Source organism: Bos taurus, chromosome 12, assembly GCF_002263795.3.
Source record: "Bos taurus isolate L1 Dominette 01449 registration number 42190680 breed Hereford chromosome 12, ARS-UCD2.0, whole genome shotgun sequence".
NCBI lineage: Eukaryota > Metazoa > Chordata > Mammalia > Artiodactyla > Bovidae > Bos > Bos taurus.
The window spans coordinates 67,558,312-67,583,640 of NC_037339.1; the positions used below are offsets into that span (position 1 = coordinate 67,558,312).

At 40.1% G+C, this 25,329-nt stretch overlaps 1 pseudogene; it reads left to right on the top strand.

The window, feature by feature from the left end:
* Positions 1-23,573: 23,573 nt before the first annotated feature.
* LOC101902424 (MAPK/MAK/MRK overlapping kinase-like) lies at positions 23,574-24,978 on the top strand (annotated as a pseudogene).
* Positions 24,979-25,329: the final 351 nt, after the last annotated feature.

The following is a 25,329-nucleotide window of genomic DNA, read 5'->3' on the forward strand; positions in this document are numbered from 1 at the left end:
CTCTATCCCTGGTATTTTCCAGGCAAGAATACTGGAGTGGGTTGTCATGCCTTCCTCCAGGGAATCTTCCACTTAAGACTGCCTATTTTGTGTATCTGGTAAGTTTTGACAATATCATTTTAATACCACAAGAGCATTTAAAGGCATTAGTTGTTTTTTTTTTTTTTTTAATCTATTTATGGCTATATCTGCTCTTGGTTGTGCCACTCAGGATTTTCAATATGGCATGCAGTTTCAGTAGTCCCACAGCAGGTGGGATGTTAGTTCCCTCATCAGAGATCGAACCTGCGTCCCCTGCATTGGAAGGTGAATTCTTAACCACTGGACCACCAGGGAAGTCCCAAGGCATTAGTATTATTAAAAGCTTAGTGAAGCACGATTTGTTAACCCAGACATAGTATGTTTAGTTTTGTTTGTTGTATAATTGATTCTTGCTTTGTAAATATGCAGGCTTTCTTGCTGGATTGACAGAGTACAGAAAAGATTAAATGACCTCTCAGAAATAACAGCTCAATTCAAATCAGAAACCCAGATTACAACACTTTGCTCTAAGCTCCAGGCTATGTAGCATCCTAAATTCTTAAAAAATGGTATTTTGTGCATTAAGTGAGAGAGAGCACAATTTACCCTTGCTGTTACTTAATGCCTTTGCTTTTTTGTTTCTTATAGAAGGATGTGCAGTCACAGATTGAAGTTGGCCTTAAAAAGTTTTTTTTTAAATGCAGCATTATATCCTAAAATAAAATGTAGTGCCTATAATCAAGATGCATATAGATTTTAAAATTCTCACACTAAGATGAAGAAACTACTTTCACAAAATCAACTGAGAAAATTCCAATGGTTCCATGTCCCCAGAAATAATACCAAAGGATGTTACTTCTAAGCCATTTTGAATAAATAATCAGCACTACTTGGGCTTTATAAAAGAAACAGTTAAAAACTGATTATTGTCCTCAAGGAACTTACAATCACCAGTACAAGTCTAGATATGATTAAACTCTTAAGTTCTGTTTAAGAGATAAAAGGTCAATCCTGGCCATTGGAATAACTGGGAATGTTTACTTAAAGTTCACATTTAACCTCCATCTCAGTGGTTGGATACATAGATAGAGAGATAGAAGAGAGTTGTTCTAGGTGGGAGATGGGAAAGTAAATGTGGGGTGCTTCTGAGACAGTAAAGTGTATTTATGAAAGAGTGACTAAAATGAAGCTTACATGCTCATCTGGTCATCAATTTAGCAAATATTTATGGAGATCCTACTATTCTAGATACTTGGGATATATTTAGCAGTGAAAAGTGAAAATGAAAGTCACTTGGTGGTGTCCAGCTATTTGTGACCCCATGGACAGTCCATGGGATTCTCCAGGCCAGAATACTGGAGTGGGTAGCCTTTCCCTTCTTCAGGGGATCTTCCCAACCCAGGGATTGAATTCAGGTCTCCTACATTGCAGGTGGATTCTTTACCAGCTGAGCCACAAGGGAAGCCCAAGAATACTGGAGTGGGTAGCCTATCCCTTCTCCAGCGGATCTTCCTGACCCAGGAATCAAACCAGGGTCTCCTGCATTGCAAGTGGATTCTTTACCAACTGAGCTATCAGGGAAGCCCTAGTTAGTAGTAAGAAACAAACAAACAAAAAAAAAAAAAAAAAAAGGGAAGATAAACTTCTGTATCACTTACAGTCTCAGCAGGAAACACACAGAGCTTATTTGAACAGGGTGAGAGGGAAGAGTACAATCTAAAGACTCTTGTCAAAGATGTGAGCAGGTTTTAAGGTAATTAGCAAAGGATAATGCAATACCCCCAGGCTAATAGATGGGGAAGCAATGGAAACAGTGACAGACTTTATTTTTATGTGCTCCAAATTCACTGCCTACGGTGACTGCAGCCATGAAACTAAGACACTTGCTCCTTGGAAGAAAGTTATGACCAACCTAGACAGCATGTTAAAAAGCAGAGACATTACTATGTCAACAAAGGTCCATCTAGTCAAAGCTATGGTTTTACCAGTAGCCAGGTATGGCTGTGAGAGTTGGACTGTGAAGAAAGCTGAGCGCCGAAGAACTGATGCTTTTGAACTGTGGTGTTGGAGAAGACTTCTGAGAGTCCCTTGGACTGCAAGGAGATCCAACCAGTCCATCATAAAGGAGATCAGTCCTGGGTGTTCACTGGAAGGACTGATGTTGAAGCTGAAGCTCCAATACTTTAGCCACCTGATGCAAAGAGCTGACTCATTTGAAAAGACCCTAATGCTGGGAAAGATTGAAGGCAGGCTGAGAAGGGGACGACAGAGGATGAAATGGTTGAATGGCATCACCGACTGAATGGACATGAGTTTGAGTAAATTCCAGGAGTTGGTGATGGACAGGGAGGCCTGGTGTGCTGCAGTCCATGGGGTTGCAAAGAGTCGGACACGACTGAGCTGAATAGTCACGGGAAGCAGTTAATATCTCAAGGTTTGAAGGAAGCATGGAAGGGAGCAGTTATCAGAACCTGGGAAAAGACTCAGGAAAGGGGCTGCCTGACAAGAGGTTTGGCTTTCAATAAAGGGTCATTATCAGCCTGCAGTGCCAGCTGGGAGTGACTCTGGTGAATAAATACCCCATCTCCTGATCTCAAGTTCATCCAACTCACTCCTATCAGCTGACTCCAACTAGAAGGCAAAGGAGGCCCCCAGTGCAGTCAGAGCAGGGCCATGCAGGGCTACAGAGTACGGCAAAGAGGAGCAGAGAGAGATCTGAAGAGGCAAAAAGGTTCAGCATAGTCTCTCCTTCAGTCAGGGTCTACCAGAGAAACAGAACCAGTAGGATACACACACCCACCCCCAGAAATTTATATAAATATGTATAATTTATATGTCATATAAAAATACATTTATATTTAATTTAAATATATAAATATCTATAATATATTTAAAATATAAATACATGTAGCATATACATGGAGAAGGCAATGGCACCCCACTCCAGTACTCTTGCCTGGAAACTCCCATGGACGGAGGAGCCTGGTAGGCTGTGGTCCATGGGGTCGCGAAGAGTCGGACATGACTGAGCGACTTCACTTTCACTTTTCACTTTAATGCATTGGAGAAGGCAATGGCAACCCACTCCAGAGTTCTTCCCTGGAGAATCCCAGGGACGGGGGAGCCTGGTGGGCTGTCGTCTATGGGGTCACAGAGTCAGACATGATTGAAGTGACTTAGCAGTAGCAGCAGCAGCATATACATATGTGTTAAAATACATATTTATATTGAGATCTGTCTCAAGACATTGGTTTTGCAAAACCAAGGGACTGCGAAGTCCAAAATCTACAAAGCAGGCTCAAAACTCTCCAAGAGAAGCTAAAGTCCATAAGTAGAATTTCTTCCATATTTAAGCCTCAGTAGCTCACTTAAGGATCATCAACTGTTTGGGCCAGGCCCACCTGGATTATAGAGGAGGCTGGTCTCCTTCCTTAAAGTCAGCTAACCATCGTAATCGTAATACCTTCATAGCCACACATTGATTCATGTTTAATTGAATAACTAGGTACTACAGCCTAGCCAAGTTGACCCAAAAACCCAACTCCCACAGTCTCTATTCTATTGTAGTAAAGCAAGACAGAAAACAAAATTTGATACCTTCTAGGTGATGATAACTGCTAAGAAAAAGAATAAAGCAGACTATACAGATAAGGTGTGATGGGAGGTACTATGTTTTAGATAGGGTTTTCCAGTGCTCTTGCCTGGAGAATCCCAGGGACAGGGGAGCCTGGTGGGCTGCCGTCTATGGGGTTGCACAGAGTCGGACACGACTGAAGTGACTTAGCAGTAGTTCCTAGAAATAACTGGTCTCTGTGCTGACCAGTTAAGCAACTGGTCTCTGTGCTGAGGCCTAAATCAAGTCAGGAAGTGAGTCCTATGGATATCAGGGGATATTATTCCAGGAAGAGCTCCTGATAAGTGTTCAAGCTTGACCTGTTCAAGGGTTAGTAAGAAAGGGAGTTTTGGAGCTGAGGTAACAAAAAAAAAAAGAGTAGGAGAAGATGAGATTATACAGTAGCCTGGGGTCAGACTGGGAAGAGCCTTTTAAGCAAGATAAGAATTTTGGGTTATATTTTGAGTGAAACAATGCAGCTACATCATTTGGCGCTATAAAATAATATAACATGATTCTGACTGTTTTGGATTGTTTTTTATTGTTGTTGTTTTGTTATTTTTTAAGAACTGCTGTGGTCTTTAGGTGGAGAAAAGATGACAGGCATCAGGGCATGGGAAAGAGGAAATAGATGGGTGCTGATGCTGTGGCCTCCGTCCAGATGGACTAAGAGTTGTGGCCGTGGAGACTGTAATATAATTTGAAGATCGCATCAACATGATTTGCTTTGTAGATGTGACACAAACAAGGAGGAGAGGTGTCAGGAGGCCATGATGTTTGGCTTGAGCAACTGAATAAATGAAATTATTCTGAGATGTACAAATAAGTGATTTATTCAGATAAGATGGAAAAGACTAGGAAGGGACACGTTTGGGAGTGGGAGGATGAGGATTCTGGTGCGGTGGTTTGGAAATGACAGACTGGTTGTCTACTGATCATCCAGTTGGACATGGCGAGTAGGCTGTTAGAGCCTGTGGTGCAGCCAAGAGGTTAGGGCTATACATGTCAACCTGGTAGTTACCAACATAAAGATTCGGGAAGAATAGGAAAGAACTATCAACAGTTGTAAAACAGGGAGCTTATGATAAAGGATTAGTGAGTGTTAACAGAGAAAGGAAAGCATAGACTCTGGTGATTCCTACATTAGCAGCAGGAACATCTGCCTTATTTACTACTCTGCAAGCACCTTCAGAGAAGAAACTATGCCTTAATCATTTTGGAAGCTTAACACACAGTTAAGGTCCGTCTAGTCAAGGCTATGGTTTTTCCAGTAGTCATACATGGATGTGAGAGTTGGACTATAAAGAAAGCTGAGCACCAAAGAATTGATGCTTTTGAACTATGGTGTTGGAGAAGACTCTTGAGAGTCCCTTGGACTGCAAGGAGATCAACCAGTCCATCCTAAAGGAGATCAGTCCTGGGTGTTCATTGGAAGGACTGATGTTGAAGCTGAGGCTCCAATACTTTGGCCACCTGATTCGAAGAGCTGACTCATTTGAAAAGACCCTGATGCTGGGAAAGATTGAGGGCAGGAGAAGAAGGGGACGATAGAGGATAAGATGGTTGGATGGCATCACCTACTCAGTGGGCACGGGTTTGGGTAAACTCCGAGAGTTGGTGATGGACAGGGAGGCCTGGCGTGTTGTGGTTCATGGTGTCGCAAAAAGTCAGACAGGACAGAGAGACTGAACTGAAGTAGCCAACACTGGATGGCTTCTTGGTAACTACAGATTGAATGAATACAGAATGAGTTAAGGGATTGAAGGCCACCAAGTGTCAGGAGCAGAGGCCTGGCATGAGCCAGTCCTTCCTGTTGCCCCCAGGAAACTATGCAGAACAACAGTCTTCACCACAGATTGCTTGGCAGTTGCTCAGCTGACATAAGTGTGGAGTGGAAGAGGCAAGGTCCTTGAAGGTGGACAGGCTTGAATTGCAGCCCCAGCTCTGTTACTTGTTTGCCATGAGACCCTGGCAATGTATTTAGCGTTCAGAAATTGTGGTCTCAATAAAATGTATGAGCATTAGAGCACAGAGCTTGGCATATAAAAAGCGTTGAGTAAAAATTAATCTTCAGGAGCTCATTAAAAATACCTGGAACTTCATCACTTGTGAATTTTGAATAACATGTTATTTCATGGGCTACGGAGCCCATGAAACTAGTCACAGCTCTAAATCATGCAGATTTCGCTTTGTTATTTAAGCAAGTCAGAACTCATTTAAATCTGCTCATCTAATTAATATCATTCCAGTGATTCTCAAAGTTCTCATTACTTTTTCCTCAGTGGAGGCCCCATTTTGCATATTCAAATAACATTTATTGAGAGCTGACTATATGCTATATAGTGCTCAAAGCATGGATACAATGGGACTCAAGTCCCATCTCAGATTCAACTTGTCAGTAGCTGCACCTCCAGTTTATAAATTATATTTTTCAGTGGTTACAATACAGCAAATAATTTGCTGGTTAATTTTAGGAAATGACTTTCTACTTCCTTCACCTTTATATAATAGAGAACAACTATTCTCATATCACAGAGTTTTAAAAATGTACGCCCTTGAGGAAGAGAAAATAAAGTTACATATGGCTATACTTTATACAATAGGTAAAAACAGAAAGATGCAACAGTTGCCCTCAAGGAGCCAACAGTCTTGTAGAAAGGATAGGACAGGAATAAACTCCATGAGATAGCATGTGATACACGTGAGAATTAAGATGCATAAACTAGGCATTGGGTAAATGAATGAACAAAAGAGAAAACAAAGTAAATGTTATAACTTACAGGTGCATATGATTCATTTCAGCTGAAGTCATCGTGGACTGCCCTATGCAGCAATCCCCAAGCTTTCTGGCACCAGGGACTGGTTTCATGGAAGACATTTTTCCACAGACCAGGGTAAAGGGGATTGTTCAGGGATGATTCAAGTGCATTAGCATTTATTGCGGTCTTTGTTTCTAACCCAATACTGTGGCTGATCTGACAGGAGGTACCCATCTGACAGCCCAGAGTGTGGGGACCCCTGCTTTAGAGGACGTTAAGATTTTAGCTAGGACTTCAAGCAAAATTAAACTTTTATAACTTATGATTGAGAAACATTTTAAACAATGAAACTGGAAGCCATAGTTAATACTCTACCCTGGCTAGTATACAGGGAATAAGTCAGGAAATGGGCGGAGATATCACAGGCCAAGGTAAAAGTCTGGATTGTATTTAATAGGTAACTTTAAATAAGTATTGATTCAATATTTGCTTTGAAATTAATTGAAAATTCAACTCAAGCTTAAAAAACACGAAGGAAATTAACAACGTCCCTACCTGGAGGTCAGGCGATTCTGGTTATGGTTAACTCCATGATTCTATCTTGGATCCCTACTATCCTTCCTGGCTCTACCCTCCTGTCTGCTCCGGCTGTATCCTCAGGCTGGCTGTTAAACCACTACCACTGTTCTGACTTCACATCCACTCACGACAGCGTCCAGGGAAAAGGCAATGGTCTTTTCAGTACGTGACGCTCTTTTAGGAGTAGCGGTTCCAAGTCGTTTCAGACAGTTCCAAGGAGTTCCAAGTCGCGTCCAGAGAACTCGCACTCACATCTTATTTGCCAGGTTAATTCACCTGCTTTCTGCAGAATTAATTCCGCACCCCCCCCCCGCCCCGTCATCAGATCCAAGGCCCTTATTGGCTCAGACCTAGAACCCTGACCAATCCCTAGCGAGAAGGAGATTACTGTGCTGAAGTTAGACACCTGGGGCTGCCCGTAGAGTCCAGGTCCGTCACCCAACCGCTCAGCGGCCACACCTGGGTCGGGATGTTGGTGGGCATGGGGGAGGGTGGGGCTGGGAGGGAAATAGATATAGAGGAGACCTCATTATTCATCCACTACAGGGAATTATTGAGCTGCTTTATACACAGGAGTCACGTATGCAGATAATTCTACTGAATATTCATTTGATGATGATTCTAAAGATTTACAGAAAAATAAACTAAAAACTCTCTACTCATTAATATATCGCCAGGGACTTCCCTGATGGTCCAGTGGTTCAGACTCTGAGCTCCCAATGCAGGGGGCACTGCTTCAGTCCCTGGTCAGGATAACATGTGCCACAAGAAATGGGCAAAAAGAGAAAAGAACTTTACCTGCATAAATATATCTCCAAAATAACCCTTTAGGTGAATACCTATGTTATCTAAATATTGCTAATAAATAAGTAATTTTAAAAAATAAAACCTTATGAGAAAAACAGTTAAACTAAAAAAATGAATACATAGTATAAAATACGAATGTTCTATTTACAGGAAAAAGCATACTCCACCTTACTTATAAGTCTGTGAATGAAAACGTGCAAAAATTTAAGGTTTTCCCTCTAAATTAGATTAAAAAAATAATACCTATTGCTACTAAGGATCTGTGGTGGTTGAAGATTAAAATACTGTGAGCCTTCTAGAAAGCAGTTTAGTAATATGTTTTAGGATCTTTATCGATATAATTACACCTACAGGTGTGTGTCTTAAGGAATAATTAAGAATGCAATTAGAGTTCATGCATAAGGACTCCCAGAGCAGTGTTCTGTATAATAGCTAAAACCTGAAATGACCATTAACAGCCCCAAACAGGGAAAGGCTGAATAAGGAGTAGTTCACACAAAGGAAAACTATGCAGCTTGAAAACTAATTTTGACGATAGAGGAAAATGTTGAATAATAATATTTTTTAAAGCCCTGGGATCTCAACTATATACTTTTTAAGTTAAGCGGTGTTTTGAAGGGGAGAGAGATTTTAAAGCATGATGCTTTAAAAAGTCTCACTACATTCTAACTTAGACTAAGTGCCTGCCAGGAGAAATGACAATAGCCTTTCACCTTGCTGAGCATCATGAGTGATTTTTTAATACAATCGCAATAGTAACTTTTCTACAGCCTTTCCTTTAACTTTTCAAAATGCACTCTTACAAAGCAAGCAAAGACCTCTTTTGGATTATAAAACAGCAATATTATTAACACAAAAGTATTGAGTCTCCCATGAGCCTGGCATTATTCTCAGTGTGGAATATTTAAGTATTAACAAATTTATTGTTTGCTCATTTGATGTCAGGCTTACTGTCCTTGAATCATGAAAGTGGTTATTTAAAACACTCTACAATGCTGATTGTTGGACCAGAGTGATGGCTACAGGAGAACTGATTACATTATTCCAATTTGGGGTATATTTTTAAATTTTCATGATAAAAATTGTAAAACCAAATAATTCATGTGGAACCAGTGAAAGCATGTGTAGTCCACAATGTTTAGTTTTCTAAAACTAAAATTCTAAACCTTTCTTAATTATTATATGTACACTTTCCAACTAACAGCGTTTGAAAATATAATCTTTTATTTAAATGTAGAGAAATAATATGCTTGCATAAACATAAACTGTGTTCAAGCCACAGATGCTATTTTAGTCATATGCGTGTATCAACCTTTGTATTAGAAGGAGCCTTTTTTTGACACTGGAAAATAATTTATATAAAAAAGTTGTATTTGGTACTTTCTAGTGGTCCAGTGGTTAAGACTTTGCCTTCTGATGCAGGGGGTGTTGGATCCCTGGTCAGGAAGCTAGGATTCCACATGCCTTGCAACCAAAAAATGAAAGAAATAAGAATAAATAAAACAGAAGCAATATTGTAACAAATTCATTAAAGACTTTTAAAATGGCCTACATAAAAAAAAATTTTTTTAAGAAAGAAAAGTTGTTTCATATTAAAGGATTCATCTTTAATCACCTGACATTTTAGGATCAAAATCCTTTCTTGATAAGCAAACTCATTCTATTAGGTCTTGCCTTGTATGCTTTTATTATTAAATTTATCTGCAATGTGACAAGCTATTTGATTTTCCACAGTTAATACACCTTCAGATCAGATCAGATCAGTCACTCAGTTGTGTCCCACTCTTTGCAACCCCATGAAATGCAGCACGCTAGGCCTCCCTGTCCAGCACCAACTCCCGGAGTTCACTCAGACTCAACGTCCATCGAGCCAGTGATGCCATCCAGCCATCTCATCCTCTGTCGTCCCCTTCTCCTCCTGCCCCCAATCCCTCCCAGCATCAGAGTCTTTTCCAATGACTCAACTCTTCGCATGAGGTGGCCAAAGTACTGGAGTTTCAGCTTTAGCATCATTACCATAAAATAATACAATAGAGTTATGTAAACCTTAGAAGTGATCTAAACTATGAAATAACTGAGGATAAGAGCCAATGACTTCTCATCATTGCATTCCTAATTATGGGCTTTTAATTAAAATATGTCACATTGACTGGATTTAGTCTACCTTCCACACAGGGAAGGGCTCTTTCCCATCATACTCTTAACTGATGGTTCTATTAGCCTTGATACAAACCCTCCAGTGATAAGGAATATTAAATACACCTGATATCTACAGCAAAGTACCTGAAGCTGGTGGGTTTTTTATTTTGCTTTTTTTCCCACTACACCAGGTCTTCCTTGCAGCATTCGAGATCTCCTATTTTCCTTGCAGCATGCAGGATCTTTTGTTGCAGCATATGGGATTTAGTTCCCCAATCAGGGATTGAACCATGGCACCCTGCATTAGGAGCTCAGAGTCTTAGCCACTGAACTACCACAGAAGTCCCCAAACTGGGTGGTTTAAAACAATAGAAATATATTTTCTGAAAGATCTGGAGATCAGTAGTACAAAATCAAGGTGCCAGCAGGGCCAGGCTCCCTCTGAAACCTGGAGGGGATAATTCTTTCTTGCCTCTTCTAGTTTCTGGTGTCTGTCAGCAATCCTTGGCATGCCTTGGTGCACAGCTGCAGCATTTTGATCTCTGCTGCCATCATCGCATGGCCATCTCCCTGTGTGTCTCTGTCTTTATATGGCATTCTTTTTCTATGCCTCCATGTCTTTACATGATATTCTCCTGAGTCTGTGACCAAATTTCCTTCTTCTAAAGACACCAGTCATCTCACATTAGGGTCCACCTTAATGACCTCATCTTAACTTGATGATGTTTGCAAAGATCTTACATCCAAATAACATTACATTTATGTTCACCGGGGTTTAAGACCTCAAATATCTTTAAGTAAGTGTTCGTCACTGTTGTCCAACTCTTTATGACCCATGGACTGTAGCCTGCCAGGCTCCTTTGTCCATGGAATTCTCCAGGCAAGAATACTGGAGTGGGTACGCATTCCCTTCTCCAGGGGATTTTCCTAACCAAGGAATCAAACCCGCATCTCCTGCATTGCAGGCAGAGTCTTTACTGTCTGAGCCACCAGGGACACCCTTGCATACCTTTAAGTGAATATGAAAGTGAAAGTTGCTTAGTCATGTCTGACTCTTTGGGACCCCATGGACTATACAGTCCATGGAATTCTTCAGGCCAGAATACTGGAGTGGGTAGCCTTTCCCTTCTCCAAGGGATCTTCCCAGCCCAGGCATGGAACCCAGGTCTCCCACATTGCAGGCGGGTTCTTTACCGTCTGAGCTACCATTCCCCCCTCATGTAGGATATTGAAACACAGACAACTGTAGGAACTAGAGAGTAAGCTGTGGTCAGGCCCTTAAATTTTCTGGAATGAGATTTATCTCACTTTATGTGATTAAAATACATGATAGTAAAACATAGTAACACCTACCAAGGGCTGACCAAGTGCTAGGCACATGTTCAGAGCACTGAAGAATAACTCCCTGACTTTTCACAAAGACTTACTCCTAGTAATATCAGTCCTTAATGAAAGGCCTTTAAATATTTGATAATAGCTGTTATAGTCCTACTAAATCCTTTCTTCTTCAAGGTAAACATTATCCATCCCTTCAAACAAATTTTATGTTGAATCATTTCTAATCTATCAATCTGAATAATCCTGAGTTGACTGTTCAGAAAATTAGAATTGTTTGCATTACCTGCCTTCTAATTAAAACTTAAATCTAGGTCTACATACATGGGTATGTATGTATACGTATATCTACATATATATTTGGAATATATATACTTAGGAAAAAAATATATATACATATATATTTGCTCAAAGACTCTTGCTTATCCAGAATTCATAAATTTTGTGGCAGGAATTGAATAAATGTATTTTCATAAATTCCCCACCAGTAGCACAAAGAGTAGAGAAGGCAATGGCACCCCCCTCTAGTACTCTGGCCTGGCAAATCCCATGGATGGAGGAGCCTGGTGGGCTGCAGTCCATGGGGTCGCTAGGAGTCGGATATGACTGAGCAACTCCACTTTCATTTTCATGCATTAGAGAAGGAAATGGCAACCCACTCCAGTGTTCTTGCCTGGAGAATCCCAGGGACGGGGGAGCCTGATGGGCTGCCATCTATGGAGTTGCACAGAGTCGGACACGACTGAAGCGACTTAGCAGCAGCACAAAGAGTTGGACATGACTGAAGCAACTTAGCACACAGAGCTTCAGTTAAAAAGGTTTTATAATATATATTGATAATACTATTATACTTTGAACACTAGGCAATTCTGAATATTTTTAAAGCATTCATAATAACTATCACTTCTTTGCTTACCAACTGGTAAGGAGTTCAAGTATTATAAAATGAACTTGAAAGACCCTAGGGATTATTTTCATAGGGTACTGCAATGCCCCATTTTAGATCCCATTTCTGTTCACCAGAAATTTCTCAGAGGATTTAGTCAAACATGAAACTTTTTGCTCTATTTGTAAGTAATGTACTTTTATTTCAAAATCAAATCTAATATGCTGCTTTCTATTTCAGATCTTAAAAAAATAGCTCAAAAGGCTATTAGATCTTCATTTTGATCCACATATGTGTGTCTGCAATTGGATTAGATAAATTGGAACTTCATGAAAATGAGGTAGAGTTAAACTATTTCATCGTCTGGTTTCTTATTAAGAAGTAATAAAATTTTATCACGGGTCCATGGTGTCCTGGTGCTAGACTAATACTGAAGCCAACTGCAGGCTTTTATCAAAAAATTAAACTTTGACTTACAGCCAAGATTCTGGTTTTCAGCTAAGATACTTTACATCTATGGCAGCTTTGTACTTCATGGATTAATTGTCATAATACGTGATTATTGATGCAGAATCCTCTGTAATTTCTTTTGATCTGGTAGTCTTGTATATTGATAATTGAACCTTTAACATGTTTAATAGTACAAGTAACTAAGTTGTCAGAAATTTCCTCCCTTAAATCCTGACAGCCTTGTCCTCTTAAAGTAAGGATGTGAGTGCTAAGTCGCTTCTGTCATGTCTGACCTCTTTGCCATCCTATGAACTGTAGCCCACCTGGCTCCTCTGTCCATGGGATTCTCCAGGCAAGAATACTGGAGTGGGCTGCCATGCCTTCTTCCAGAGGATCTTCCAACCCAGGGATCGAACTCGTGTCTTTTACGTCTCCTGCACTGGCAGGCAGGTTCTTTACCACTAGCACCACCTGGGATACTCCTTTATTTCCATTTCTCCACAACACTTCTGCCTTCTTACCACTAGCAATGGCCCAGATTATCAGTTGCTGGCATCTGGTAAATTCAGTTCTTACTGGCCCAGAGAATGTACTAGTTATATCCTACAGCTAATTAGAATGCAGTCTCTTCGCTAGAGAACAGTTTATTTAGCTCATCAATGAATAAGACTTGGTTTGAATCTTGATTTAAAAATTAAAGGGAAATGGAAACATGGTGAGAAAGGGGAAAATATTTTCTTCAAAACAGGAATTTCTGTTAATTAAATTGAAAAAATAAATATGGATTTTGTATAAGACTGGAAGGAGGGGCTTTAGGCTAAAACACTAAACCTAGAAAAGTTAAAAATTTCACCTGCATTTTAAGAATCTTATTATGAAATCTAGAAATACATTATTTTTGTAGTCTTTTAATTTTTAAATATTTTAATATACATAAAAACACATATGTACTCAACTCCAGGTTCCATCAAATACTAGAAACAAGTTATTTTAAAATCTCAGCATAGTTGTAGGAGATTTGTCAATGACCTAATTTGAAAACTAGGCAGACTCTAGAAATAGATGGGGCAGGGTAATGTTTTATTGATGAATGTTTCATGAATAACATGCATGATTCAATATTTACATTTGGTTAAATGCTTTTGAACAGTCAAATTTCTGTAATCTGTATTTATGTTAATTGTTTACACAGGATTTATTCAGGAAAAGATACAGTTCTTCATATTAACACAACTTTACCATGAATTTAGAGGCAACACCATCTCAGGCAGGTGTTAAACACTGAAATATATAAATAATAGATACAGTTACTTTTTTCCTCTTTACTTTCATAATCAAATCTGATCACCACAAGCAGCATAAAAAGACATTTCCATGCTAATTTTCAGAATTGTTCCTAATTTACCTCGACTAATTCAAATGTGAAGCTCCGTAACACTTTAGGCCAGTGGTTCTCTCTGTCTGGCTGCAATTTGGAATAATCTAGAGAAGCTTTCTTTTTTTTCCCATTGTGATGGAAATTTTTCTAAAGTTTTATATTTTTTTTCAATTGGAGTATAATTGCTTTACAATGTTGTGCTAGTTTCTGCTATATCCCCTTAGCCACATCGCCTCCTACTTGGTCCTTCCTCTCAACACCCCATCCCCATTTCCCACCCACCTAGGTCATCACAGAGTGCTGAGCTGAGCTCCCTGTGCTAATACTGCAGGTTCCACTAGGCTAGAGAACCTTTAAAAACATACAGTATTGTCCCCACCCCCTTGCCAGTTCCCACACACTTATTTATTCAGAATCTCTGGGCATGGGACCCAGGAACCACACATCTTTAAGTCTCCCAGGTCATTCAAATATGTATGTAGGATTGAGAATAATCATTCTTTGGGAGTGTTGATACTGAAAGATTGGGAAGCCATAAGAAAGTCTGTTGAATTTCCTTAAGAGCCAGATAAAAACAGAAAATCCATTAATGAAAAGAATTAGTTTCAGAAAGTGAAAGTCGCTCGGTCTTGTCCGACTCTTTGTGACCCCATGGACTATACAGTCCATGGAATTCTCTAGGCCAGAATACTGGAGTGAGTAGTCTTTCCTTTTTCCAAGGGATCTTCCCAAACCTGGGATTGAACCGGGGTCTCCTGTAGGTAGATTCTGTACCAGCTGAGCCACGATTAGTTTCAGAGGTGTAAACAAACTCAGAGATACTGTCTGTATCCTATACTGGCAGAGCTTTGTAAGGGGTACATGGATGCCTCCGAAATGCTGATGAAAAGCAGGCACATCTAGAACACAGGACACTGACGCAGAAGGTGTTATGTTTGGAGGAGAACCAGAATCTCAAGAGAAAAATCCCCGAACTACAGCAGAGAAAGAAATGTTCTTCTCAGACACAGGCTAAAATCAAGAAATGACGCCCAATTACTGTATGCACTGGGCCATGCAGGCAGAGATTACAGTGAAATATAAAGGTCTGTGAGACAGAAAAACTTTCCCCAATGACACTTACTTGTCTCATTTTAAGAGAATACATATATATATAAGCTTCAATCTTGCTGAATCTAACATGCTCTCCTCCTGATCACCACACCTTATACCCAAAGCGAAGACACATGCATTGCTCATTCTAGTGCAGTGTCCTGCACTACACTAAACTATTTCTAAAAAGTTTTACAAACTTCCTCTCTTTTCTTTCCTTTGAATAATATTAGACTGATGATGCTAAAGTAGACCCCCAAACTTTAAAGTCCTTTAGATTTCAACCTCGGAATACTAAAGGATATATTAGCTGTCTCCTTTAAGGTCTTTTTTATAATTTGAATTTTATTTCATTCTTTCTCTCTAGAATTTCCACTCAATGCACCCTGATTTTCTTTGACCCAATCTTAGATGATCTCATTCAAATCAAGTTCTTGAAATTTTCTCAATCCACCTTTTAAAATTACAACCCTAAAGGTGTAACTTAGGTGGTAAAATCAGTCCTGAAGCTATTCCAACTATGTTCACTCAGCCTAATAAATCTCAAATTATTCTGTGCTTTCGCTAACATAAAATTATTAAACTATTAGGTAGTCTTGAATGAAAGGATTCCTTAGAAGTTTATCCACTGGGCTGTATAAGTAGACCAAGTTATATCAATATGTTGCAAAAGTTAAGGCTATTTCAAGTTTCCTATTCAAGCTGTTTTTAGGGTCTTTCTATTCAAGCTGTTTTTAGGGTCTTTCCATTCAAGCCATTATCCTTGATACTATAATTCACAGACAGGCAGCAGACAAGGGTCACATCAGTGGCACATTGAACATTATGGCATGTGATTACAACACAGGCAGGGATGAAGAACTGATTAGAATACCAGGAAAGTAAAATCCACAAGATAACAATGCATGTCTGTGTAACAATATGTCTACACAGAAATGTATTGCAGGGATCAGTGAAAAAGTTCTTCACCAGACAATAGAATATCTAAAGAACACTGAGGGACGGTTTGGCACACAGAGCACAGTGTTTTTTCTATTTCTGTTGTACTTGTAGGTGGCATGTTGGATTGGATATTAAAATATCTATGTCACTGCACATCATGAAAAACTTCATTTAAATTACAACTAAAATCTGTTCCTCTGGTTACTGGATTTAATCTTATTGAAGCCATTAATACTGACTAGTCCCCTTAGCTGATAAGGATACTTCTGTAAATTTATATTCATCTTACTTAAAATTAGGCCGCCTACACTGTAACTGATATAATCTTGATATTATAGTTTACTTTACTCTCCTTAAACTCTATCCACTTCATCTTTGTAAACAGATATATTTCTTTGTTTGCGTACTCAGTCGCTCACTTGTTTCCAAATCTTTGTGACTCTATAGACTGCAGCCCACCAGGCTCTTTTGTCCATGGGATTCTCCAGGCAAAGAGTACTGGAATGGATTGTTATTTCCTCCTCCAGGGGATCTTCCTGACCCAGGGATAGAACCCGTATCTCCTGGGTCTCCTGCATTGCAGGTGGATTCTTTACCACTGAGCCACCTGGTTGGAATGTTCGTTTATTCTACACAGTTTCAGATATGGAATATGAGTGGAAGTCCATTGGAACAAAACTATAAAGCTTGTATCATCCCAAAGTTACCCCTAAGGAGCAGAAAAACAATTATACATATAAAATTTCACAAGCAGGGAATGTTCATTAAATATTTAAAGGAAGGACAAATTAAGATTCTCTCTCACCAATATACCCAATGTGTGAGCATGCTCAGTAACTTCAGTCATGTCTGATGCTTTGTGACCCCATGGACTGTAGCCCACAGGCTCCTCTGTCCATGGGATTCTCCAGGCAAGAATACTGGAGTGGGCAGCCATGCCCTCCTTCAGGGGATAGTCCCTACTCGAGGATCAAACCTGAGTCTCCCATGTCTCCTGCATTGCAGACGGATTCTTCACATACTGAGCCACCTGGGATGCCCAATATGTCCAGAGTAGTTCAAAAGAGCATTTTAAGACTTCCATAAAATGTACCAAGAATTTCTGGAAGACAATTTTACCCAAAACACCATATATCTTTTATTATCCATTTTCTTTGCTATTTATAATCATCTAAACAATGGTATGATACCAAAATATAAAAGATCATATAGCTCAGCAATTTGTCACATCTTGTATAATGCTTCTAAACAGAATTTGCCAAATTTTGATCTTATCAGAAATCTAAGCTCAAATTTAAGACTCTTTGCTTTCAGCAGATCTCATTTTGATCTTTCTGAGCCCACTGTGCTACATGGTACACATGAGTCACCACTTTTGCAAGATACAGCCTGCAGTAGGAGTCGTGAGCTCAGCCAACAGACTATAATTACATTATTCAGTGATCTGCAGCATGTGCCTCAAGCAACAGCTCAACATGCCACTAGTGGCCATGAAGGCTGGAAAGCAATGAACAAAAATTAAAGCAGAGAAAAATAAAACCAAACGTAAAACTTTCTTTTGCCCAATGGGGTTCAAGTTAGAATTAAAGTTGCAACATCCAAAATCACATTCGACTTCAAATTTGGGTAATAGCAAGAATCCAACAGAAAATTACATGTTGAAACTATTTGAGGTTGTGGATAGTTGAAGGAATTTTAAACTACTGTCACCTAAGCCAAAAACAGAGCCATTTTAACTCATGGCGGCTAGTCTGCCAATTTCAAACTTGAAACGTTGAAATATAAATAATGCCTAAAAGGGGGCAATTTAACAGAAGTAATCAATATTTGATTTATACAAGGAGCATTATCCCCTACCAGCCAATAACTGCTGCTGCTAAGTCGCTTCAGTTGTGTCCGACTCTGTGCGACCCCGTAGACGGCAGCCCACCAGGCTCTGCCATTCCTGGGATTCTCCAGGCAAGAACACTGGAGTGGGTTGCCATTTCCTTCTCCAATGCATGAAAGTGAAAAGTGAAAGTGAAGTCGCTCAGTCATGTTCAACTCTTCGCGACCCCATGGACTGCAGCCTAGCAGGCTCCTCTGTCCATGGGATTTTCCAGGCAAGAGTACTGGAGTGGGTTGCCATTGCCTTCTCCGAGCCAATAACTACATTTCTGAATACAGCCAGGTAAGCATATACTGTTACCAAAAAGTTATTCATCAATTTTAAAAATTTATGTAAATTTGGCCAAAATATTTTGGGTTTTCCATAACACCATACAGAAGAACCCCAATGAACTTTTTGCCCAATGCAATATACATGCATATACATATGCATATATATTATGCATATATAATAATATTACATTACTAATCAAAAGAAATACTCATCTGCTTAAATCAGCCAGCAGCCTAGTAGAACTAGTCACATATATACACATGTTTGTCCTTGGTTGTGTCCAGCTCTCTGAGATCCCATGGACTTCTGCCTGCCAGGCTCCTCTGTCCATGGAGTTCTCCAGGCAAGAATACTGGAGTGGGTTGCCATTCTCTCCTCCAGGGGATCTTTTCAATACAGGGATCAAACCCAGGTCTCCTACATACCAGGCAGATTCTTTACCAACTGAGCCACCAGGGAAACCCCACATATATACACATACATATATATATCGCTAAGTTGTGTCCAACTCTTTGTGACCCCATGGACTGCAGCACTCCAGGCTTCCCTGTCATTCACTATCTCCCAGAGTTTGCTCAAACTTACATCCATTGAGTCGATGATGCCATGCAGCCATCTCATTCTCTGTCACCCTCTTCTCTTTCTGCCCCCAATCTTTCCCAGGGTCTTTTCCAAAGAGCTGGCTCTTCACATTAGGTATAATAATATTACAATATAAATCAACAGAAATACTCATCTACTTAAATCAGCCAGAAGCCTAGTAGAACTAACCACGTATATCAGTGCAGATTTCAAACATGGGCAAAGGAACAACCTTTGTTTGCAGCATAAAAGAAAACTCTGCCTGGTTGGAACACTGCCATACCACTAAGTGATCTATTGATAACTTGTGGTTCAAAATACTGCCATCATCAGATTCCTTCCTTTGGTAGTACTGTACATACTTTGATGTTAAGATAACATGTACACTTCATGTGCAAGATATAATGAAAGCAGAAACTGCTCCCTCGATTTAACCAGTAGTTATTTATGAATGTTGAGCTGTGCAAAATTGTGGTTATTTGCAGATCCTCATTAATAACACCTCAGACTATTTCTGCAAAGGCAAATGCACTTTGACATTCAATATTTTTTCTTCTCCATTATTTGAATTCCCTCTGAATAGAAGTAAAAAATAGGTAATTGTACCCATGGTTCAAATAGCAATACAGTTTATTTTAGAACTGTTTGGCGAGTCAATGGGTTCTTTGTCAGCTTCAGTGTTCGAAGAAATAAAATTGCTTCTTTTCCCACAATATAAAATGCCAGAATGGTGTTACTTTCCTCAAGGAGATTGTGCAAAAGATAGTTCTATGATTAAAAATCCGTTAAGTGTTTCAGACTCTACCAATGAAATTTAGTTGCTCTAAGAGAAAAAGAAAATCTATAAAACATTAGAAGCAGGGATAGATAACACTGGAAAATTACAGCCTCAGTAACAGTCTAGATAGAATCAGCACAAAACTAAATGCTTTCCTTTTGTAATATTAGTTTCAATTTAAGTTCCACATGAAGCATTTGGGGGTGTTCATCAAAGAACTGCTTAGTCAAAGTGTTTGAAGGATTATAGACACGATTATAAACAAGGTCAAGTGTCTAGGCAGCACCTTGCCCCCCACCATATTATGGTCCTTCATCCCTTCACAACCTCCAGGGCTCGATTCCATCCTTATCTGCCTAATGTCTCACAATAGATCTCATCACATACGTTTCTGTCTCTGAAGATACCATTTCTCCAAGTTATTGTTTGTCTGTCTTCTTCTTCATGAAAACATCCATGACCTGAACTCTGTTCCCAAAGAACATGTGGGTGAAATTCAACTTCCAGCTTCTTTCATTCATTTACTCTGTCAAAGAAACTGTGATTAAGATGAAAATTTTCCTTATTCCAATAAAGATATTTATGAATTTAGACTATATAAACTACATACTTATTACTATAGACATTCTTTTAATGGCTTAATAGCCATCATGAAGGTCTTCCCAGATGGCTCAGTGGTAAAGACTCTGCCTGCCAAACAGGAGAGGTGGGTTTGATCCCTGGGTTGGGAAGATCCTTGGAGAAGGAAATGGCAACCCACTCCAGTATTCTTGCCTGGGAAATCTCAAGACAAGAGGAGCCTGGCAGGCTACAGTCCCTGGGGTGAAAAAGAGCCAGACACAACTTAGTGACTAAACAACAACAGCAAGCCGTCGTGAAACTATAGTCTGGAGAGAACTGTCTCTTATTCATCTGTGAATGGTGCCTAGTATTAGCACGTGGGAGTCACTCAGAAAATGCTGCTTGAACTTAACTGAATTGCCTCCAATTTAGTCCAAAATTTGGTATCATTGATAAAGAAACTTTGCCCTTGGTAATTGTTAATACTTCTGACAGAGTAAAAATTTTAAGGTTTACTAGATGGTTTGGAAGAATCATTAACTATCAAGATAGTTACCCTGTAACTCTCTGAAGAACACATGACTTAGCTACCCTCCATAAAGGATAGTTGACATTGTACCCATTGCAGCTTGTAATACTTCCACATCTGTTCATATGACTTCAATTCTGAAAACTTATAGTTGAACTATAAGTAAACAATAAGTTGAACAATATTGTTCAACTATAAGTTGAATAAGTATAACTTATTGTTATTTATTCTCTTATAACTTATTGTTATAATAAGTTATAGTAAGTTATAATAACAATAACTTATTGTTATTTATTGTTATTTATTCTCTTTATCCACTTGCTTAATGCATGCAGTGTATAAGAGCCTGCAAGTAGCAGACTTTGATTCCAGTCACTCTGAGGGATGACTTCTTAGCTACCAGCTCACCCCTCCATTGCCATAAATTGCTTATATGTATGCCAGTACACCACACAACTAGTATCTAGGTTAGATACTACACACAGACACACACATGCCCTCTGTGTTAGGGTTCTCCAGGAGTTGATGATGGACAGGGAGGCCTGGTATGCTGTAGTCCATGGGGTCGCAAAGAGTCGGACGTGACTGAGCGACTGAACTGAACTGAGAGAAACACAACCAACCAAACACAAACACAGCCACATACAATGCATATATATATATATACACACACAATGCCTTCACAGAAACACTTAGAATCATATTTAACCAAATATCTGGGTACTGTAGCCTAGCCAAGCTGGTGGATAAAATTAACTATCACAAACTTAAAATGTTTGGGTTCTCCTATACTTCATTAAAAGATGAAAAAACTTAATTTTGTTCATATAACAAAACCCTTCATGAATCTTCCTATAAAGATGCCCCAAATCTCCCTGGTCATCATTGACTGATATGGAGCTCAGGAAAAGGACAATATATGGCTTTGGATAAAATTAACTATCACAAATTTAAAATGTTTGGGTTCTCCTATACTTCATTAAAAGATGAAAAAACTTAATTTTGTTCATATAACAAAACCCTTCATGAGTCTTCCTATAAAGATGCCCCAAATTTCCCTGGTCATCATTGACTGATATGGAGCTCAGGAAAAGGACAATATATGGCTTTGGTTCCATATCATCATTTTGATGGAAATACCTTTAAAGGCAAACACACGAAGCTTGTAGAATTAAGTTGCTAGCATAAAGACTGTCATATTTTATGATACATACTAGAAGAGTCTGCTCTTCTCATAACATTTGTTTCTTAACTAGCTGCAATAAAACTTCTTTATTATAGAGTTCATAAAGCATTTTCACCTCCTAAATTCACTTCTTAAAGTAGCCATTAAGTGCCAACAATGTACCCATTTGTAATGCTATTAATAGCAATTATGATGCCATCTGTAGCCAGCAAGAGGGTGAGATGCAGTGAGAATGTTATCCTAAAGAACTTATACACTGTAGTCTTCTCAGTGATGGTAGAATTCTCTGCTCTATATACAGAGCCAGAAAATATAAAGCTTTGTCCTTCCAGTTTAATTTATAAAACATGTTTTCTCTGAAGATACAAAATCTAGGTAGGAAAGGTATGTAAGGTGATTCTCACCACCCTCAGCCATTTGCCTCAAATGTACCTCTGATCATGTCAAGTGACTGTTCAAAAAAAATCTTTGATAGAGTCTCCCGGTCAGCACACTATACCAGATCCAGTCTGTGACCTGTTTCTGTGCAGCTTGAGAGCTAAAAATGGGTTTTACATTCTTAAAATGTTGTTGAAAAAGAATACCAAAGAAGCTATCTGACAGAGAATTCTTGTGAATACAGAGTCTAAAATATTTCCTGTCTAGCCTTTTACAGAAAAAGTTAAGAAGTTTGCCAACCCTTGGTTTAGAAGATGAAGTACAAAACCCGTAGTGTGATGTTTAAGTCCTCCCACATTCTGAAGACCAGCTGATAGACTAACCATCCTTCAAGCATTTGCTGTCTTGGTGCATCCTTCTTTTCCTCTCCTGTTATCTAAATTCAGCTCTCCATCAAGATGATGCCCAAGTTCATCTTCTCCATGAAACTTTATCATGCTGCTCGATTTTGCAGTAATCTCTCCTTGGAACTCTTGACAGACACCAGTACTTGCTATACTCATTGATGATCTTGCTTCTTTTTATACACGTTTTAATTTAAACTTATCTTCCGAACAAGAATATGATTCCTTGACAGTGTTGTGCAGATATTAGTATCAGCAAGTCCTAAGGAATTTCTAGGTTCCATAAGTCTGATTTCTTTTTTGTCAATAACTAATCACCATCCTTCATGAGCAAGTACTATTTCCAAGTGTCACCAAACCTACACATAAATTTTTTTCATTTAATTCTCGCAAAATGTTAGGTGATAGCATAATTCTCTTATTTTTATACACAGACTGGTATTAAAGAGAATAGAGGGGTTCCATTCTCCGTACACAAGAGAGCACAAAAGCCAGGGTGGAGTGGGAAAAATAGATTGAGAGAGAGCGTACTTTCCCCTAGATTATACAATAGAACTGTTTCTAGAAATAGTAGAATCAGAGTAAGGAAACTTTATGAAGATTTTGTTGGTGAAAGGACTTCCCTAGTAGCTCAGTTGGTAGAGAATCTGCCTGCAACGCAGGAGACCCAGGTTCAATTCCTGGGTCAGGAAGATCCCTTGGAGAAGGAAATGGCAACCCACTCCAGTATTCTTGCCTGGGGAATTCCATGGACAGAAATAGTAGAACTGCAGTGAGGAAACTTTATGAAGATTTGGTTGCTACTTAACATTTAAAACATTCAGTCAACAAAAATGGAAGTAATTAATGAGCTCTAGATTCTGTGAGGAAGATAAATTTGACAGAAGTCCTTCATTATATTGGATTTAAGTAATATGTTGGATCTGACACCAAAAGTATAGGCAATAAAAGTATAAAGAGATAAATCAGGCCAGGGTGACAGGGATACACATGGCAGCCAGATCCTAAGGCTCTCCATCTAGGGACCACCATGAAGGTCCTTGTTCAGGACCCTGCCTCTAAGGAGTGGAAGCCAGGGCCTCCACTTTCTATCCCTTTCTTCTCCGACCAGTACTGGCAAGGGGTTGTCGCCGGCTTCCACATCCAGGATGCAGAACAATAAAGCAATGGACAAAATACAAGAGGGAACGTTTTCTGAAGTTACTAAGATGCAGAACCTGAGAGATGGAAACTGCCATCATGTAAACAAGTGAAACAGCATTTTGAAAGCATTGAGCAAGTGAACAATCTGCGAAGGATGCAAGCACCGAGACGCCTCAATCCACACCCAAACATTCTCACGCTGCACAAAGAGATTTTTGACAGAAAATCTGGTTCTCTTGCACTAACATGTGAACTTATGGACATGAATATTTACGAGGGAGATGACACCCATTATCAGAAAGAAAAAAAAAAAATTACGCACTATATGTACCAGTTGTGTAAGTCTCTGGATCACATGCCCAGAAATGGAATATTTCACAGAGATGTAAAACCAGAAAATGAAGCAGGATGTCCTGAAATTAGGGGACTTGAGGTCGTGCCGGAGCGTGTACTCTAAGCAGCCTTACATGGAGTACATCTCCACCCGCTGGTACCAGCCCGAGTGTCTCCTCACCAATGGCTTCTACAGCTACACAATGGACCTGTGGAGTGTGGGCTACAAGCTGTACAAGATGGGCAGCCTGTAGCCTCTCTTCCCCAGAGCCAACGAGCTGGTCCAGATCTCAAGGAGCCACGATGTCATGGGCACGCCTGCGGAGAAGACCCTCACCAAGTTCAAACAATCCAGAGATATGAGTTTTTATTTTCCTTTTAAAAAGGAATCAGGGATACCTCTACTGACAACCAACCTGTCCCCGCAATGGCTCTCCCTCCTGCACGGAAGTGGTGGCCTATGAGCCTGACGAGAGAATCACTGGCCACCAGGTCCTGCAGCACCCTACTTCCAGGAGCAGAGGGCTGCTGAGAAGCAAGCTCTGGCCAAGGACAGGCGAAAGGCTGTCTTCTCTGAGCGCCCCATGGCACCAGAACTACTCAGCAACACCTGGCAGACGGCACAGGAGGCCCAGAGGCAGAAACAGCCCCTCCCCGAGGCCTGAGGAGGACCAGCCCCGGAGACAGGGACCCACCTACCTGATGGAGCTGCCCAGGCTCAAGCTGTCGGGAGCAACCAAGCTAGCCTCGTACTCCAGCCCAGCACTGCAGTCAGTGTTCGCCCGAAGGTACCACTGCTGAGACCCCTGAAGCCCTGAAGCGTGTCGGTGGAGCCCAGAAGACAGACATGCAGAAGGACACCAAGCCCAGCCTGAAACAGTACCGCCTGCCCATGACAGAGCAGAGAGGTAGGGGCTACTGAGTGCTGCGGCTCCCTACTTGGGATGCACCTGTGCCAGGGAACAGGGCCAGGGACTCCCGGGGGCCTGGGGTCCTGTCCCAGGAGAGACCCCCGTCCCCGGACCTGCACCACCACCTCGGCCTGGAGCTGCAGGCTGGAGGCAGCCATATCCAGAGGGCAGCTTTACTGTGTGTTCCAGTCTACTACATCTGTAAAACCACCTCATTCTAGGGTTTTATTTCATTTTCATAATGTAAGGATTTGGGGCAGGGAATATTTTGTAATTTTTGTACGAATCAGAACAGAGAGATTATACTGTATTATGTATTATTTAGGCTGGTTTCACCAAGGGCTCCGCTGGCCTGCAGTCCA